Genomic DNA, 19,527 nt, shown 5'->3' with positions numbered 1-19,527 from the left:
ATCGATACCATAAAATGAGATCTTTTCCAAATGTTCGGTTGGTTTTTATGTTCGTTTCTTCCCAATAGGACATAAACAAATTCGCAAAACTTGGGGCGAATTTAGTCCCCATTGCGGTTCCAATAAGTTGGATGTAATACGACCCATCGAAATAAAAATAATTATTTTTGAGTATGAATCTTATTCCTTCCAGCAGAAATTCTTTCTTATCCTCAGAGTAGTCTGTTTTGTTGAGATAATATCTGACTGCTTCAATACCTTTTTCATGTGGTATGTTTGTGTACAGTGCTGCCACATCAGCCGTTGCCATCCACATTCCCTCTGTCCACTCAAATGTATTGATTTTCTGAAGTATATCGGTCGTATCCTTGAGATGGAAATCTGTCTTTATTGTTAGTGGTTGTAGATATGAGTCGATGAATTCCGACAAGTTAGCCGTGAGGCTACCCACGCCTGCCACAATAGGTCTTCCTGGGGGATTTGTTGGATCCTTATGTACCTTAGGGAGTACATAGATGGTTGGTGTAGCTGGATCCAAGACATTCAGGTACTCGAATTCTTTTTCAGTTATTGTTTTCTTCTCTAGATGTGTCTTTAATAGTTGGTTGAAGGCAGTTTTTATTCTGTTAGTGGGATCACTTCTTAGTTTTGAATATGTGCCGCCATCTGCCAATTGGCGGTAGATTTCTTTTATGTAGTCCCTCTTGTTGAGTATTGCCACTCCCCCTCCTTTATCGCAAGGTTTAATCACAATGCTTTCATCTTTCTGAAGTGCCTTCATCGCCATACGTTCCTTTTTTGACAGATTCCACTTCTTTATTTTGTTTTTATCAAGTTTTTCCATATCATCAAGGACTGATTTATGGAAGCTATCAACTAAGCTTCCCTTCAAATATTTCGGGTAAAAAGTAGATTTTTTCTTGAACACCGAGAAGACTGTCCCCGTTATGTGAAAGAAAAGAGATCGTCCAATCACACAGAAAAGTCAAGAATTCCAAACAAAATTCAGAGAAGATCATCACCTAACAACTACCCAATAAGGAGTAACAATTATAGAGATAAAGACTATCTAGAAGACATCTCACCTGAAAGGGATGGAGATTTCACAAATAGAAGCCCGAGAAGAAATTTAAGGAGAAGCAATTATGTGTCACCAATAAGAAAAGAAAGAAGAACAAATAGATTCTACAACAACAGGAATCAACAGCATCAAAGAAGCCCACAACATCATAAAGATTGGAAAATGAGAAAACAGAACTATGAGGATGAATGGAACCACCGGGGAAATAACTATGGGAATAGCGAAAGGACAGGGATGAGAATTAATTATAGAAGACTATATATAATTATATATAATTATATAACTATATATAACTATATAACTATATATATATATATATATATATATATATAACTATATATATAATATAACTATATATAATTATAGAGGCTCCCGTGACCAAGCCCTAATAGGTGAAACGTACGTCGAGGAGAGAACGTCCATTGTGACGTTATCGCGGCCACGCCCATTCCGGAAGCGGGCGGCCGCGTTCATCACTACAGCGGGATCGCGAACAGAGGGGACCGGGACAACACTCGCCGCACACCCTGCGGCTGCGGTAAACTGACACTAGATCACCAGGTTTAAATGTACAGCAATAATCACTATTATAGTTTAAATCTGCTGCCTAATACCAACTGCTTACTGGTGCAATCATTACCAGATCGCCAGGATATAAATAAGCAGCAGGAATCACAGGTGCTCAATGACATTTAAGTCCATTACCTAATACCATTTGCATACCGCTGCTTTGTCCAGTAACACACCATTAGTGACAATAGATATTAAATCTATCGCTATACTCTCTGTTTTGAACATTGACCTTGAACAATGTTCTAACTGCATATAATAATTTGCATAATCATGTTCTAAATACCCGCCCATGCCCTCATGGTTGATTTATTAGCTACAGATACCTAATCGTGATTTATACACAAGTGCGTTTATGGTAAACATATGTATATCTGTTTTGTCTGTTGCAATCTCAACCTATGTATTTAGGGTATCAATTTACGATTTCAATACATATATGTATTTATGGTAGCATTCTTATTATTATAATTTTTGCTTTCTCTGGTATTCATCAACGAAAAACTGACACTTGGTATCAATTGCTCCCACTCTGAATTTAAGGGTGAGAGTACCAGTTGTGAAATAGCCTTGAGCTCCTTATCAACAATTTCGGCTCTAATTATAGATTAATTGACATTTTGTTATTAACCCTCTCTACTCTGAGATCATATACACTGTTCATGAGCCAGCTTTGAGCTCTTTTTTTCATAAGATATCTACACATATCTTACAACATCCCCACAGTATTTCTGTGGGAATTTTACCATCTACTATACTTCACCAACCACACCATATATTTTTTCCATACACTTAGAACCATCTTGACACACCCTGTCCGGAGTTACCATTTGAGACCATCAGTGGCCCTGGTTGAGTGCGAAGTATAGAAAGCAGTGTACTCTTCTTTTCTATATATTTTCTCCATACTGGCCCACGGCCATACTACCCTGAATACGCCCGATCTTGTCCAATCTCGGAAGCTAAGCAGGCATGGCCTGGTCAGTACTAGGAAGGAGAACCTCCTGAGAATACCAGGTGCGGTGGGCCCGTTTTTAATTCTCCAACGCTTTCTATTCTCCATTTCCTGCTTTTGGAAAAACACTCCCGGACTACACATGGTTGTGTGATGCACAGTACGGACAATAGGAGTGAACCCTCTCCCTCATAATTTTCTCCTCCCAAACCGCACAATAGGCCCACGGCCATACTACCCTGAATGCGCCCGATCTTGTCCGATCTCAGAAGCTAAGCAGGTATGGCCTGGTCAGTATCAGGATGGGAAACCTCCTGAGAATACCAGGTGCAGTGGGCCCCTTCTTCTATCTATCTCTTTACAATATTCAGTTCACTCAATCCTGCTACCATACTACGTTTCTATTGATACCTTCACTTCTAAGGCATGCACAGTGATTGTTCTGGATACATTTTATTTCATCAGAACACATGGATATTCATCTAACATATTGCTTCTGATATTTTCACCTTCTCTCAATAACTTGTACCTCATTTGCTAAAAAGGTAAAACAAGTTTCTTCGTAAACATTAGACACGAGTCTCATAATCATTCCACATTAATCTCTCTTTTTATTCAAGAAACAATTAAAGGTTAAGTTTTATTATACTCATCATTTATTTCATCTATACAAATTATCACAAACGAGTGCTCCCAAAAAAGTGTTTTTTGTCTTTTCTCTCCTTTTCAATTGTATTTCTACCAACTTGCCTGACTCTGATACCTCTACAACTGGTAAAATGGGTTGCCGTAAATACACTTGCACTACATACCAATACCTCATCCCAGGTGATATGTTTTTCCACCCGTTATCTGGGAAAAAATATTATATAAGGTATATATTAACCTACAACTCACGTTTTGTGGTGTATCAAAAGTGACTTATCATGCATAGGCAAGACAGAAATGGCCTTTAAAACCTGTATGACGGCACACCACTCAGCAATAACAGCAGCATTTAAAATGCATATCCAGTGAACAGTTGGTTGCCCATCAGGGTTTAATGTATGTTATTTTATGTCCTGATGAAAATGCTACTATAATAAAAGGAATTCAAAGGTGCCATAATTAATCCGCTTTACAATTCAATATTTACAGGGAGAAGGTATAACAGTCACAAATGTGACTTTTGATATTTTCCAAAGTCATAAAAGTTTAGACTTATCCATTTATTTATTAATTCAGTTACCTCTTTTCACTTGCATTATTGGCCAGGCAGTCTGAGCAGCACTACACAATCTAGATAAGGTAGGTAGAGCACCTCTGGGTTGCAACACTTTCCAATATTGCAGCACCTTCTGGAGTATAGTACCCACTGTTGTACAGATGGTATCCCTGAACCTGATATAAGATTCCAACTGGTATATGTGTAAAAGTCCATACTCCTTAATGCATTTTCCCACCTCATATAGTACTCGGCAGCTTCCTCAGAAGAATATATACAGAGCAGGATTCATGATTCTGTAAATTATTGCAAGTCACCCAGGTCCTGAAGCAGCAAAGTATCTACATACCACCATGCTACCGCCACCATGATGGGACCCATGTCTTCCAAAAAGATCCATTTATGACTTATCAGTCCTCAAAATATTAGCCCTAAAGGCTTGAGGGTCCTCAATGTGTTTTTTTGGTAAATGTTAGATGAGCATTTATGTTCCTCCTGGTCAACAGTGCAACTCTCCTATGGATACTGTTTTTGCCCAGTCTCTTTCTTATGGTGAAACCACAATGTATTTTTGTTTGTGCTGTACCCCAGTGTAAAATACAATTTTTAGTTATTTTTATGTTTACTGTGACACTGTCAGTGAGACCGCAGTATATTGTTATTTCATACTCATAGTCTCATACGCGACACTGCGACACTGTTGGTGAAATTTAACTGCAGTGTTTGATTACTATTCCTAACTCATGCACATATTGTGCGACACTGTGGTTGAAGGTGGTACCACAGTAATATATTTTCGTACTCATCTCATACAGATGGTTCCATGGTTATCTTGACTTCTTTGCTGCGCCTAGGCACAACATGGTTTATTTACATAAACCATTCATCTATTGTTCTCAGGTGCAATACAATACAGAGAACAATACAGCAGGGGATTAAGTCATTACAGCAGGGGATTAAGTCCGACTGCCCAGTCTCAGTTAATCCTATTAAACGTCAAGATAAACATGGACCCATCTGTACATGTATTGTGCGACACTGTTGGTAAACTTAAACCACAGTGCTTGATTATTATTCCTGACTCATACACATATTGGGGGTCATTCCAAGTTGATCACACGCTGCCAATTTTCGCAGCACAGCGATCAGGTAAAAACCGCAAAATTGCGCATGCGTATGCACCGTAATGCGCACGCACGTCGTACGGGTACAGACAGCATCGTTGCTGTGCAATGCTTCTAGCAATGAATCTATTAGCACAGCCGCTCGCAAGGAGATTGACAGGAAGAGGGCGTTTATGGGTGTCAACTGACCGTTTTCTGGGAGTGATAGGTAAAACGCAGGAATGACCAGGCGTTTGCAGGGCGGGTATATCACGTCAATTCCGGGACCTCCGTCGCTGGAATCATCGCACAGGATAAGTAACTACAGGGCTGTTCTTGTTTTGCACAAAATGTTTTTGTTCTGCTCGGCTGCACATGCGATCGCACACTTGCAAAGCTAAAATACACTCCCCCGTGGGCGGCAACAATGCGTTTGCACGGCTGCTAAAAGTAGCTAGCGAGCGAACAACTTGGAATGAGGGCCATTATGTGACACTGTGGGTGAAGGTGGTATCACAGCAATATATTTTTTCGTTCTCTTCTAATACACATATTGTGCAAACTCTGTTGGTAAAAATTAAACCTCATTGTTTGATTATTATTCCTGACTCATACACATATTGTGTGACACTGTGGGTGAAGGTGGTATCACAGTAATATATTTTTTGGTACTCTTTTAATACATGTATTGTGCGACACTGTTGGTGAAATTAAACCACATTGTTTGATTACTATTACTAACTCATACACATATTGTGTGACACTGTGGGTGAGGGTGGTACCACAGTAATATATTGTCATACTCATCTCATACAGATGGTTCCACGGTTATCTTGACTTAATTGCTGTGCCTAGGCACAACATGGTTTATTTACATATTCACATTCACATATTGTGAAAAACTGTTGGTGAAATAAAACCACATTGTTGTATTACTATTACTAACTCACACACATATTGTGTGACACTGTGGGTGAGGGTGATACCACAGTAATATATTTTCATACTCATCTCACACATATTGTGAGACACTGTTAGTGAAATTAAACCACAGTGTTTGATTATTATTCCTGACTCATACACATATCGTGCATCATATTGTACTCTTCTCATACACGCATTGTACGACACTGTTGGTGAAATTAAACTGCAGTCTTTGATTATGATTACTGACTCATACACATTTTGTGTGATACTGTGGATGAGGGTGGTACCACAGTAATATATTTTCATACTCATCTCATACAGATGGTTTCAAGGTTAACTTGACTTCATTGCTGCGCCTAGGCACAACATGGTTTATTTACATTTTCACATTCACATATTGTGAAACACTGTTGGTGAAATTTAACTGCAGTGTTTGATTGCTATTCCTGACTCATACACTTATTGTGCGACACTGTGGGTGAAGGTGGTACCACAGTAATATATTTTCATACTCATCTCATACACATATAGTGCGACACTAATGGTGAAATTAAACTGCAGTGTTTGATTACTATTCCTGACTCATACACATATTGTGTGTCACTGTGGGTAAAGGTGGTACTACAGTAATATATTTTTTTGTACTCTTCTCATACACGTATTGTGTGACACTCTTGATGAAATTAAACTGTAGCATTAGATTATTATCTCTGACTCATACATGTATTGTGACACTGTAGGTGGTACATTTTTTGTACAAATTGTGGTGTGCGCTGTACTCCACTTGGTTCGTGTTTGTTGATAGATATGGGGAATGAACAATTGAGAGGAGAGGCATAGATGGCTTAAGTCAGGGCATGTAAAATAAAAGAGAAAATAAAAATCAGATTGCTAAAAGTCAGATTAGTGCAATAATATAACCAATAAAAATTGTTGTCTCTGCAATAAAGACCGTCACCAATGTCCTCAATGATAAATTGACATTTTTAAATTAAAACAAATTACATGAAATTACTAATCAATCCCAGTATACTGTGTGTGTACATCCAGGGGCTGTTGTGTCTTATGTATCAGTCCAGGGGTGCTCTGTCTGTCATCTGGTGGTATATCTGACAACAAGGGGTGATCTATCCATCCTAGGGCTATTCTGTCCGTCCATCCATGGTCACCGCCCCAGTGTAAAATTAAAATAATAATAGCTAAAAAGCCTAAAATTTAATTATAAAAAATACCCCTTTTATAGTACCCCAGTGTACTATACAATTTTTATTTTATTTCAAAAGTACTGTGACACTGCCAGTCATATTGCAGTATATTATTTTTTCTGACTCATACACATATTGTGAGACATTGTTGGTGAAATTAAACTGCAGTGTTTGATTATTAATTCTGATTCATACACATATTGTGCAACAGTGTTGGTGAAATTAAACTACCATGTTTGATTGCTATTTCTGACTCATACACATATTATGTGACACTGTTGGTGAAATGAAATCACAGTGTTTGATTACTATTTCAGACTATTACATTGTGGTGTGTGCTGTACCACACTTCATTCGTGTTTGTAGATAGATATGAAGGACAAACAAGAGGTGAGGAGGAAGCACATAATAGTGGTGCCACTAATCATGATGATACAAGTCCATCAACGTCATCTAGTAACGTCAATGCCCACCAGGGACATAGAGGGCTTATGTCAGTTCATGCAAAATACAGATGTGTGCTCTGACATCTTTGGTATTTTGCTTAATTTTACACAACATGCAAAACACGGCTAAGCTGATTTCACGAGTAGCGAGTGGATGGATTTTAAAATTTTTGTTTGCCATAATAGAATATGTATAAAGTAACATATTAAAGAAGCAAAATAAGAAAAATCACAAGGCATGGCTAAATCTCTGAGTCCATGGCATGCAAAACCGTGCCATACATGGCGGGATAGAGCAAAGATGTATGTGGACACGTGTAATTTAATTTTACAGTGGCAAAGAAAAAAACATCAAAAGTAAAGTTAGCTGCAGAGGCAGTGAGACAAACAGTTCATTCAGAACCATCAGACGTTCTTGAGGAACATTTAGGGGTGTCCACAACAGCTATGTGTGAGTCTGACATTTCTCATACTGTCCTCACAGAGAAGCTTTTTTCACCTCCTTCCACCATTTCTGTACCATCTACACATGTGGAGAGCAATACAAGTAAAGATGGTGATTATGAGGAGAACATCATACAAATTGAGGATTCATGTGTGGAAGTGCGACAGGATGAGAGAGAAATGTGTGTACTATCTGACAGTAAGGATGTTGATGATGATGATGTTGTTTGTGTAAGTCAGCCACCAGTGGCTGCAGTTGTTGACTGTGATTAAAAGAAAGCCATTGTGATGCCTGGGCAGAAGACCAAAAAAGTCACCTCCTTGGGTGTAGGATTATTTTTAACCCAATTCTGCCAATGTTTGTCAAGTCATCTGCTCCATTTGTAAATCCAAAGTTTTAGAGGTAGGAATGTTAGCCATCTAGGCACCTTCTCCATGTTACGTCATTTGCGGCGAAGCATGACATTTATTTTACAAGATTATAATGTCATTAACATCCTCATCATAAACATCCTCATCATTAGTGATCAGAGCTAGTCCTTCTAAAAAATTTTTTGTAAGGGCTCAAACAAAGCAAGCACTTGTGTCAGTCCCTTTCACTGAAGTGCTTGCTTTGTTAAATTGCGTACTGTATGTCATTTTTACTAACCAACAGGGTGAGAGGGAGGGTCTGAGGACAATTCCATCTCGCACCACTTTTTATTTCTACACTGCTGCGTGGCAATGTTTCATAGATGTGCAATAACTGCTGCGCATTTGTGCCTCTGTTGTTTTGGTTAGTGACCACCCGGCTCGCTGCAACCTTTGGCCTAAAATGGATGAAAACAATATTGTGAGCTGTGAGGTAGTCAAAGTTCACTGGAAATGAGTGAAAATGAATGTCATTAAGGTTAATTATACTGTAGGAACAAAAACACCCCCAAATTCTGATCCAAATCCAGCAAGGGAGGTTTTGGCAAAACAAATACAGATCCAAAACAAGAACCCAAAACCCAAGATTTGTGTCAGCGCACATCTCTAAAAAGAACAAGGTTTTTTTTCATTCATCCTTATATTTTTGTAAATATCACAAAATTACAGATGTGTCCATTAAACAGCTCTTCTAGTTATGCAAAGCCGTAGCGTGACTTGCTAGCACTGAGTGCCTTTTTGTGCAATTTTTTCCATTATAATGCATCTTGGGCCTTATTCGGGTTTGTTAGCAAACCAAAAAAAACAGACTAATGGGCAAAACTATGTGCAGTGCAGGTGGGGCAGATGTAACATGTGCAGAAAGAGTTAGATTTGGGTGGGGTGTGTTCAAACAGAAGTCTATATTGTAGTGTAAAAATAAAGCAGCCAGTATTTACAATGCACAGATGCAATGTATCCCACCCAAATCTAACTCTCTGCACATGTTACATCCACCCCACCTGCAGTACAACATGGTCTTGTCCATTAGGGTGCCTCTTTGGTTTGCTAACACACCTAAATAACCCCCCTTATTCACAAAATGATGTGAATATGTCATACAAACAGCCTTTGCTGATTAACATGATTTGCGGCATGCCTATATTCTGTGTGCATCTGCGGCTGTATCTGCATACAAAATGCTACACTATAGTGTTTTCCTGAAAAAATATGGTAATATAGAATTTCGTATGCAGATACAGCCATAGACGCACACAGAAAACAGGCATGCCGCAAATCATTTTAATCAGTAGAATCTGCTTGTGCATCCTATTTGCATAGCAATGTGATTTACAGATGGAGTCACACTAATCATGGCTCCATTTGTGCCTGGGCGCACCCGCCAGGTGTACCTACCGCTGTGTCCATGGCGTGCGCGCACCCGTGACGCGCACCATTCCCTTCAATGGGAGCGTCTCAGTGTGCTTCCGGTGGGACTAGGCGGATGGATCACCTAGTCAGGCCGGGAGCGCTCGTCTGTGACTGAGCCGCCTCAGATGAGTACGGCTCCATCTGTAGATGCATTTTCAGGGGGAAAAAACATGCCCTATACTAACGGAGTTGCATTGGACCTGCCGGCTCACTCACTCTAGGCATCTCACCCTGTTTGGCTTATATTGAGGCAAGATGTATGATGATACATTTGTTTTTACAAAAACATCCCTAAAAATTTGCCATGGTTCTGATAGGCAAGGCTAATGTGAACTTTACTGAAAAATTATATAAATCACATAAAAAGCCCATTTTGATTAATTAAACATAAATAAATAATATCTAAGTTAAAAATGACATCAATTTAACCCCTAATCAGTGTACTTACGGTACATTGAAGTTAAAAAAGCCATTTCCAATAATGTACCCCCTAAACAATGTACCCACATTTAAGTTAAAAAATGTATTAATGTTACCTTAATTACAGTAACACAAATAATTTAACATACTTTCAAAATATTATTCAGGTTTGTTAGCAACCCCAAAAATTTAGCAATTGGGCAAAACCATGTGAACTGCAGGTGGGGCAGATGTAACATGTCCAGAGAGACTGACGCTTTTGTGACTGAAGTGCTTGCTGTGTTTGGGCCCTCACAGGACAATTTTTTTGAAAGGCTACCTCCCATCACTAATGAGGAGATTGATGATGAGGGTGTTAATTACATTATAATCTTGTTAAATAAATGTTATGAACTTGCAGCAAATGGTGTAACATGGAGAAGGTGCATAAAAGGCTAACGTCCCTACCGCTATTAAATTTGGCCTCACAAATTGAGCACGTGCCTTCACAAACATTGTCAGGATTTGGGTTAAAATAATACCACATCCAAAAGGTGGCTTTTTTGGTCCTATGCCCAGGCATCACAATGGTTTTCTTTTTATCACAAGCAAGAACTGCTGCCTTGGGGGCTGACTTACACACATTACATCATCAACATCCTCATCCTCACTGTTAGATACAGTAATAGTAGTACATACATATCTCTCTCATCTGGTTCCACTTCCACGCAAGCATCCTCATTTTCTATTATGTTATCATCACCATCTTTACTTGTACTGCTCCCCACATGGTCCAGAAAAGTTGGAAGGAGGTGAAAATGACTTCTCTATAAGGACAATTTGAGAAATATTAGACTCACATACAGCTAACTTGGATACCCCTAAATGCTCTTCAGCATCCTCAAAGTGTGACGGTTCTGAGCGCACAGTTTGTTCTACTGCCTTAGTGTTTTTCATTTTTTTTACTTCTCTTCTAGACTCTGAGTGAAAAGTTCTTGTGTCTTCATGAGGAGCAAAAGAAGATGCCTCACTGACAGTTGCAGAACCACCAATATATTTATTGGTGACATTGCAAATGGCATTAAAGGGAAAGTATGCCTTTTTGCAGATGACACAAAGGTATGCAACAGGGTAGACACACCAGGTGGGGTAAAACAAATGATTGAGGATCTAAGTAGACTAGAGGAATGGTCAAGAGTCTGGCAATTACAGTTTAATGCCAAAAAATGCAAAATCATGCATTTGGGTCTCAAAAATCCTAAAGCTAAATACAGTATTAATGGCACTATACTGGAAACTACTGAGGAGGAAAGGGATCTAGGAGTCACTATTTCAGATGACTTAAAGGCAGGTAAGCAATGTAACAAGGCAATGAGGAAAGCTAGTCAGATGCTTGGCTGCATTGGGAGAGGAATCAGCAGCAGAAAGAAAGAAGTAATAATGCCACTGTATAGGTCATTGGTACGGCCTCATCTAGAATACTGTATTCAGTTCTGGAGGCCATATCTTCAAAAGGATATTAATACATTAGAAACTGTACAAAGGAGGGCAACTGAAATGGTGCATGGCCTACATCACAAAACATACCCAGAAAGACTAAGAAATCTCAATATGTATAGTTTGGAGCAGAGAAGGGAAAGGGGGGACATGATAGAAACTTTCAAATATATCAAGGGTTTCAACAAAGTCCAGGAGTGAAACATTCTCCAAATGAAGAGAAGCAAAAGGACACGAGGACATGCACTGAGACTGGAGGGGGGGAGGTTCAGGGGAAATTTGCGGAAAAATTATTTCACAGAAAGGGTAGTGGACAAGTGGAATAGCCTCCCATCAGAGGTGGTAGAGGCTAAGACAGTAGAGCAATTTAAACATGCATGGGATAGACATAAGGATATCCTTACAAAGAAATAAGGATCAAATAAGGTTAGAGATAAAAAATAATATTAAAATAAAAAAAAAGGGGCAGACTAGATGGGCCAAGTGGTTCTTATCTGCCGACAAATTCTATGTTTCTATGTTTCTATGTTGTTTCACCACTTATAAATAAAGGCTAAGGCCTGAGTCTTTAATTGCCACTTTGGTGAATGGCATATGGACAATTTTATATTTCTCTGCAGCTAACTTTCCTTTTGTTGTTTTCTTCTTTACCACTGTAAAATAATATTGCTTCTTTATTTTTGCATACCCTGACTTAAGCCCTCTATGCCCTTGAGCATAGACCTTAGTAGATGATGTTGATGGACTTGTATCGTCATGGCTGGTGGCAGCAGCTGCAGTACTAGCATGTGCCTCCTGATCTCCTCTCAATTGTTTGTCTTCCATATCTATCAACAAACACAAAAGATGTGGGGTACAGCACACACCACAATTTTTTTTAAACAGCAACTACAGTGTCAAACAATACATGTATGAGTCAAAATACATATTGCTCTGCTGTTCACATCCACCTACAATGTTACACAATACTTGTATCAGTCAGAAATAGTAATATAATGCTGCAGTTTACTTTCACCTACAATTTCAAACAATACATGTATGATTCAAAAATAAAAATATAATGCTGCAGTTTACTTTCACATACCGTGTCCCAGAACATGTGTTAGACTCAGAATATATATTACACTGTAGTTCACTTCCACCTACAGTGTCATATAATATACAGTATGTATGATTATACACTGCAGTTTGACGGAAGTGTCATAGGAAAATAAAAGTATAGTACACTGGGATATATCACCCAAAAAATTATATATTTTTTTAAACTATATATTTAGCTTTTATTTTGTTTAAACTGGTGCAGAGCACCCCTGGAGGACACAGCACCCTGGAAGACACAGCAGCCCTTTGACGGATGTACACAGCACCCCTATATGTACAACAAAGCACGGACCACTTACAGTGTCACACTACAAGTATGATTATACATTGAGGTCTGGCCGGCAGTGTCACGGAAAAATAACAGTATAGTACACTGGGGTATATCGCAAAAAATTATATATATATTTTTTAAACTATATTTTTAGCTTTTATTTTGTTTAAACTGAGGCAGAGCACCACTATATTGACAGAACACACCTGAAGGACACAAAAGCCCCTTGACAGATGGATACAGCACACCTTTATGTGCAACAAAGCATGGACCACCTACTGTATTGCAATACATGAATGACTATACACTGCGGTCTGACCGGCAGTGTCACAGATAAATAATAGTATAGTACACTTGGGTATATCACAAAAAATCTATATTTTTTTTAAATCATATATTTAGCTTCTATTTTGTTTCAACTAGTGTCCACAGCACCCACTAGATTGACAGAGCACCCTGGAGGACACCGCAGACCCTTGACAGATAGACACAGCACCCCTTTATGTACAACAAAGCATGGACCACCTACAGTGTCAAATTACGTGTATGATTATACACTGCTGTCTGACTGTCAGTGTCAGAAAAATAATAGTATAGTACACTATTTAGTATTAAGCTTTTATTTTGTTTAAACTTGGGTAGCACACCCCTAGATTGACAGAGCCCGCCCGGAGGACACAACAGCTCCATCCCTTTGATGGACACCACAGCAACACTCTGTATGGACAATACAGCACCCCTGGATGGACACCTCATGGACACGTCCGTTCAACACAAGCTCCACAGCTGGAGTGAAGATGGCGTGATCACCGGCGACCTTTATAGAATCCAGACATTTTGCCTCTGATCTCGGCTTGGACCGTGAAGTTCAGATGGGTCTGGTAAGTATTCCACTAGGACAACCAGTCTTGGCAGGAGCACAGGTGATGGAGCTGGGTCACCGGTGGACATACTGTACATGTATTTTACTCTAGTCTAGGACATAGACTGCTCACATGGGCAGCCAAGGCAGGGCTGGACCCTGACCATGTGTGAACCTACATAGAAGTGGTGTGGATCTGAGCACTCCACAGACTGCCATAGAGTTGCTGATGGCAGTTTTAATTTTCAGTGGCAGCTCATGATTGGCTGCCGGTTCATGAGCTCTGATTGGCTCATTGTCTGCTTCATATTTGAAATACTGACACTGCTGTCCTTCTTTAGCTTCTTGAGCCAGAATCCTTCTCATTCCTGCTGGTGTGGTCCCTTCCCACTGGGGTATAGGCATCAGCTGGTGTCATGTGGCCTTATCTTGGGACTGGCAAGTTGAGGGGGATGCAGGGAAAGCAGAATGTGAGGGGGGCTGAAGGTTCCTGCTTTATCTAGAATTTACAGGTCCCACAATTTTTGATGCCAGTCCTATGCCCAGGTAAGCAGTCTATGTCCTGGAGGAGCAGGGAGTAGTCCATAATATTGTTGAGGGGGGAAGTCCCATAGTGGCACCACCGTGCCAGCACCTGTGCATGTCTATGACTGTGGGCATTATGTATATAAAGGACCCTACTACTGTGGGCATTATGTGTATAAGTGGCACATTTTTACTGTCTGCATTATGTGTAAGGTCACTTCTACTGCGGGCATTATGTGTACATGTGGCACTACTACTTTGGGTTTTTATGTGTAAGGTGCACTGCTACTGCGGTCGTTATGTGTATGGGGTACTACTGCTGTGGGTGTTATGTAAAAGGGGCACTACTAATGTAGGCATTATGTGTAGAAGCAGCACTACTACTATGGGCATTTTTATATAAGTGCCACTAATACTATGGGCATTTTGTATATAAGGGACAGTAATACTACTGCGGACATTATGTGTATAAGGGACACTACTGTGGGCATTGTGTATAAGGGACACTACTGTGAGGATTGTGTATAAGGGGCACTACTGTATGGTGTAATTTTCATTAGGGGTACTACTGTGTGTTATAAGGGGCACTATTCTGTAATGCCCCTTCTAATGTGAAAAAGGGAACTACTTTGTGAGGTAACATGAACAAGGAACACTAGTATGCGGTATAATATGAATCTGGGGCGCTACATGCAGTGTATTGTGAAAAAGATTGTGCTACTGTGTGGCATCATTTGAATTGGTGTACTACTGTGTGGCCATGCTCCTTCCTTGTGAGACCACATCTCACCCCTTCTCAAACACACACTGATCCCCCTTACACAGATTCATATTCATGCGCACACAGCTCTCCCAAATCATCTCTCTCTCACTTACATAGCTGCCCTCCCCTGAAACACATACAGTACACTGCGCTGCACCCTTACACATATACTGGCTCTCCTCCTACTTGCTCTCCTCATCCTGGCTCTCCTCATCCTTGCTCTCCTCATCTTTGCTCTCCTCCTCCTCCTTGCTCTCCTCATCCTGGCTCTCCTCCTCCTTGCTCTCCTCATCCTGGCTCTCCTCCTCCTTGCTATCCTCATCCTGGCTCTCCTCCTCCTTGCTCTCCTCATCCTGGCTCTCCTCATCCTGGCTCTTCTCCTCCTTGCTCTCCTCATCCTGGCTCTCCTCCTCCTTGCTCTCCTCCTCCTGGCTCTCCTCCTCCTTGCTCTCCTCCTACTTGCTCTCCTCATCCTGGCTCTCCTCCTCCTTGCTATCCTCATCCTGGCTCTCCTCCTCGCTCTCCTCATCTTTGCTCTCCTCTCCTTGCTCTCCTCCTCCTGGCTCTCCTCCTCCTTGCTCTCCAAATCCTGGCTCTCCTCCTCCTTGCTCTCCTCATCCTGGCTCTCCTCCTCCTCCTTGCTCTCCTCATCTTTGCTCTCCTCCTCCTTGCTCTCCTCATCCTGGCTCTCCTCCTCCTTGCTCTCCTCATCCTGGCTCTCCTCCTCCTTGCTCTCCTCATCCTGGCTCTCCTCCTCCTTGCTCTCCTCATCCTGGCTCTCCTCCTCCTTGCTCTCCTCATCTTTGCTCTCCTCCTCCTTACTCTCCTCATCCTTGCTCTCCTCCTCCTTGCTCTCCTCATCTTGGCTCTCCTCCTCCTGGCTCTCCTCATCCTGGCTCTCCTCCTCCTTGCTCTCCTCATCTTTGCTCTCCTCCTCCTGGCTCTCCTCCTCCTTGCTCTCCTCCTCCTGCATCTATCCCAGATCCGCAGTACTACCTTTCTCTTCAGTCACCTACTCATCATACTCCTTGCTCTAATGTCCTTCCCAATCTCACAAACCAATCAAAGGACAAAATGGCTGAGTTGGGACTTATATACAGTGCATTATGGTGTTTGTTGCGCCGTTTTCAGCCGTCTCCTCTCTATTCAAACGTATTGAGTTATAAATATAAAGTACTGCGATACATGCTGTCTGAATATAGTCTGAAGTCCTCATTAAGTTAGATTAATAATTGGAGCCCCTTCCATGTGTATTTATATTCATAACTGTAATCATCCTTCTAGGTTTTTGATATATGTACATGAAACAACCTCTTCCGTATACCTATACCTTATTGGAGTGAGCTAGAGTGCAACTCATGCTTCTGTCTTTATATTTTTTAAATCTGTTCACTACGTACCCAGTGGGTCCAGTGGCGTACATGGTTAGGTTATAGACTTACAACTCTGGAGGGTTTTGAGTTCGAATCTTGATCAGACAATAGGTATAAGGGTGGGAAAAAAAATCCCTTCTTCTTTCTCTTTTTTGCTGTTATCTATATTACAACTTGATTTTTAATTGTATTTTAATTTTAGTGTAAACTCTTAGATATAATTCAAATTGGTTTTCTTTTTTTGATCAGTTTTTAGTACGCTGTTAGATATTTATCAATTGAGAAAATGCCCCGTAAAACAACGACTTTCTCCTATAGCATCAAAAGCTATATATAGGGTTAAATGCTCTTATCCTGCTAAGATATAATTCTTGTTATCAGAACTACTCTTTAACACGCTGAACGGATATTCATATGTATCTTACGGTCCTCTGCCGACCTTACCACAGGGTGTTTTAATCTAGGTTATTGTTACCAATTGGTAGTCCTTTCTGCCATGTATAATTAGTGTTTGATGTTGATTTCTGTAAGAGAGCCTATGTTTTTTGAATTGCATTACTCTTAATTAGGTACTGATTATAGACATTTGTCCATCCTGAATTGATCAGACCTTAAATACCGGTCACTCTGGAGGCAGGAACTTACCTTCGAAAAAGTCACGTGGAGCGTGATGAAACGCGTCAGGATCCCGCCTCCGCACACACCTTGCTCAGGTGTACAATCAGGTGCAACTTGAACAGACTCAGACGGGTTTTCCCTTGACTGACTTATCGTTACCAGCGGCTTCCACAATCACTCCGCTCCAGCCAGCCCGCTATTAGGCGGCTCCCGCACCTCTTCTTTGCTGCACAGCATCCGTGGGCAGTGCAAGATATTTGACCGGGGACGCCCGGCTCAAGACCAGCCCACCAGAGAGGTATCGACATCTGCTCTATATTTGGTGACACTCAGCATCTATACAATTCGGGATGGTACCCATTGCACCTTATTCATTATTCGCTCATTATCTATCCATATAGCAGCAATTACCGGTAATCTGTGGAATACGGACATTTACAATGTTCAATACAGCTGCAGCCTAGCATATGCTTCAAGAGACTTCTGACACCTTGAGACAATATAAGTGTGACCCATCTCTTTTAATACTATTGTTACATTACTTTTTACTGTTTTATTAATTTTTTAATAAATTTTGCATTCTTTATACGTTGGCTCTCTCTCTATATACAAATCCTGACATACAGCGCAGCCATTTTTGTTTTTATGTTTCTGTCACATTACGACACATAGTTTTCCGGCAAGCACAGTATCACAGGAGCTGTTCCTTTTAAAATTTATTTAATTTTGTCCAGTCCTATTTTTCATTCATATTATCCATTTGTTGAGGTGCTTTTTCAGCAGTAATTATCGTTTGTTCTTGTAGTTTTCTGTGTATATTCTGCTAGCTGCCTCTTTTTGTATTTATTTAATAATTAGTTATCTTTTTATATAGATATCATTAGATTGTGTTCAATATGGCAGATCTGACTTAATTATCTGAATGTGCTAAGAGAAGACGTTGTTATGAGGCTAATTTTAATGAAGATCCTGAGACCTCTACATCTTCTGTAATTCAGAATGACCATAAAAGGGAGTTTAATACTCTCTTTTATAAATTAGAAGATCTCATGAAAACTGAAACCCGCCATTAGTGGGACATGGTCACGCAACAAAAGTATATATAAAAAAAAAAAACTCAGGGGTCTCAGGATATTCAAAACTCTGTCCTCTGTTGATGACCCCACATTGAAAATCAAGTGGGACTCCCTATTAGATGACTGTTCTTTCTCATTAATGGAACTTCTGGTGAATTATCGTAGGGATAAAACTATACAATTCTCCCAAGAGATAGAAGAAACCAGGAAATGCCTAAGTGCATTCTCTGATCATCCTCAGTTCCAACATAATGATTCAAAACTGAATCATAAAATAGAACTCTATGAAAAAGATAGATGGTAAAAATAGGAAATTTACTAGAGACACTGAAGATTACAACCAGAACAAAGTCCATAGTTATAATAAGAAATTTCACTCTTTTAATAGAGGGAGATCAAGGAGCATTTCAAATCAGAGACCTAACAGAAATAGGAGTTATCATAAAAAAAAACAGTTAATTTAGATCAGAAGTATCAGTCTGAGAGATATCCTAATCCCTCCACTACATACAGACAGGATTCTATACAGATCCCTCCTCAGAGAGTCTCTCCGACAGATGCGTCGGTCAGACCTAAAATCCTTACACAAAAAGATTCTCCCTCAAAAAATGGATCTTAAGTTGTTAATTCCAGTCATTTTTTAGAGAAGGATCAGAGGACCCTAAAATACAGACCCCCTTATCATATGCTCAATCGTTACGATGTTCTCAGAGTAGATTCCCCAAAAAGAGCAAGATAAGAAAACCCAGAGGATGTAGAGGAGGCAGTAGGTTACAAAGAAAAAAAGCGAGACCTGAGACTTTAAGTCAAACTAATATCTACAATCTGTCCTCCATACAAATTAACAAATCTGAGATCCAACATCTGGCTAAGGGTCTAAAATTTGCCCCTTCTAAACCCCCTGCATTTTTCAATCTATTTGTAGAACTCAATACTTATATACGTACATTAGCACGCAAAAGATATTTTGCTACCAAGAACCTGACTAAACGAAAACTTGATGGTTCACCCATCTTACTGGATGACCAAGATAGAACCAGCTTAGATATGCTGGAGTCTTTACTCCTTGGGAATAATACATCTGACTCCACTAAACAGTTATATAATCAAGAACGTACTAATGAACGCACCTCTAGATTTAGGAATAAATCTCAATGCTTTCCTTTACACCACAGGAGTCCCCCTATTGATATATTTTACAAAAAAACACTTGATGATTTTAATGCTCTATGTAAGAAGGAATCAAATAGATTCAAATATAAACATAACCTTTCAGTTCAGGAAAG

At 40.0% G+C, this 19,527-nt stretch overlaps 2 pseudogenes; both read left to right on the top strand.

Moving 5' to 3' along the window:
• Nucleotides 1–2,562: 2,562 nt before the first annotated feature.
• On the top strand, nt 2,563–2,680 carry LOC135051839 (5S ribosomal RNA; annotated as a pseudogene).
• A 147-nt stretch (nt 2,681–2,827) lies between these two features.
• On the top strand, nt 2,828–2,945 carry LOC135051565 (5S ribosomal RNA; annotated as a pseudogene).
• Nucleotides 2,946–19,527: the final 16,582 nt, after the last annotated feature.

This window comes from Pseudophryne corroboree, chromosome 2 (genome assembly GCF_028390025.1).
Source record: "Pseudophryne corroboree isolate aPseCor3 chromosome 2, aPseCor3.hap2, whole genome shotgun sequence".
NCBI lineage: Eukaryota > Metazoa > Chordata > Amphibia > Anura > Myobatrachidae > Pseudophryne > Pseudophryne corroboree.
This window is presented reverse-complemented; position numbering and strand designations above follow the sequence as displayed.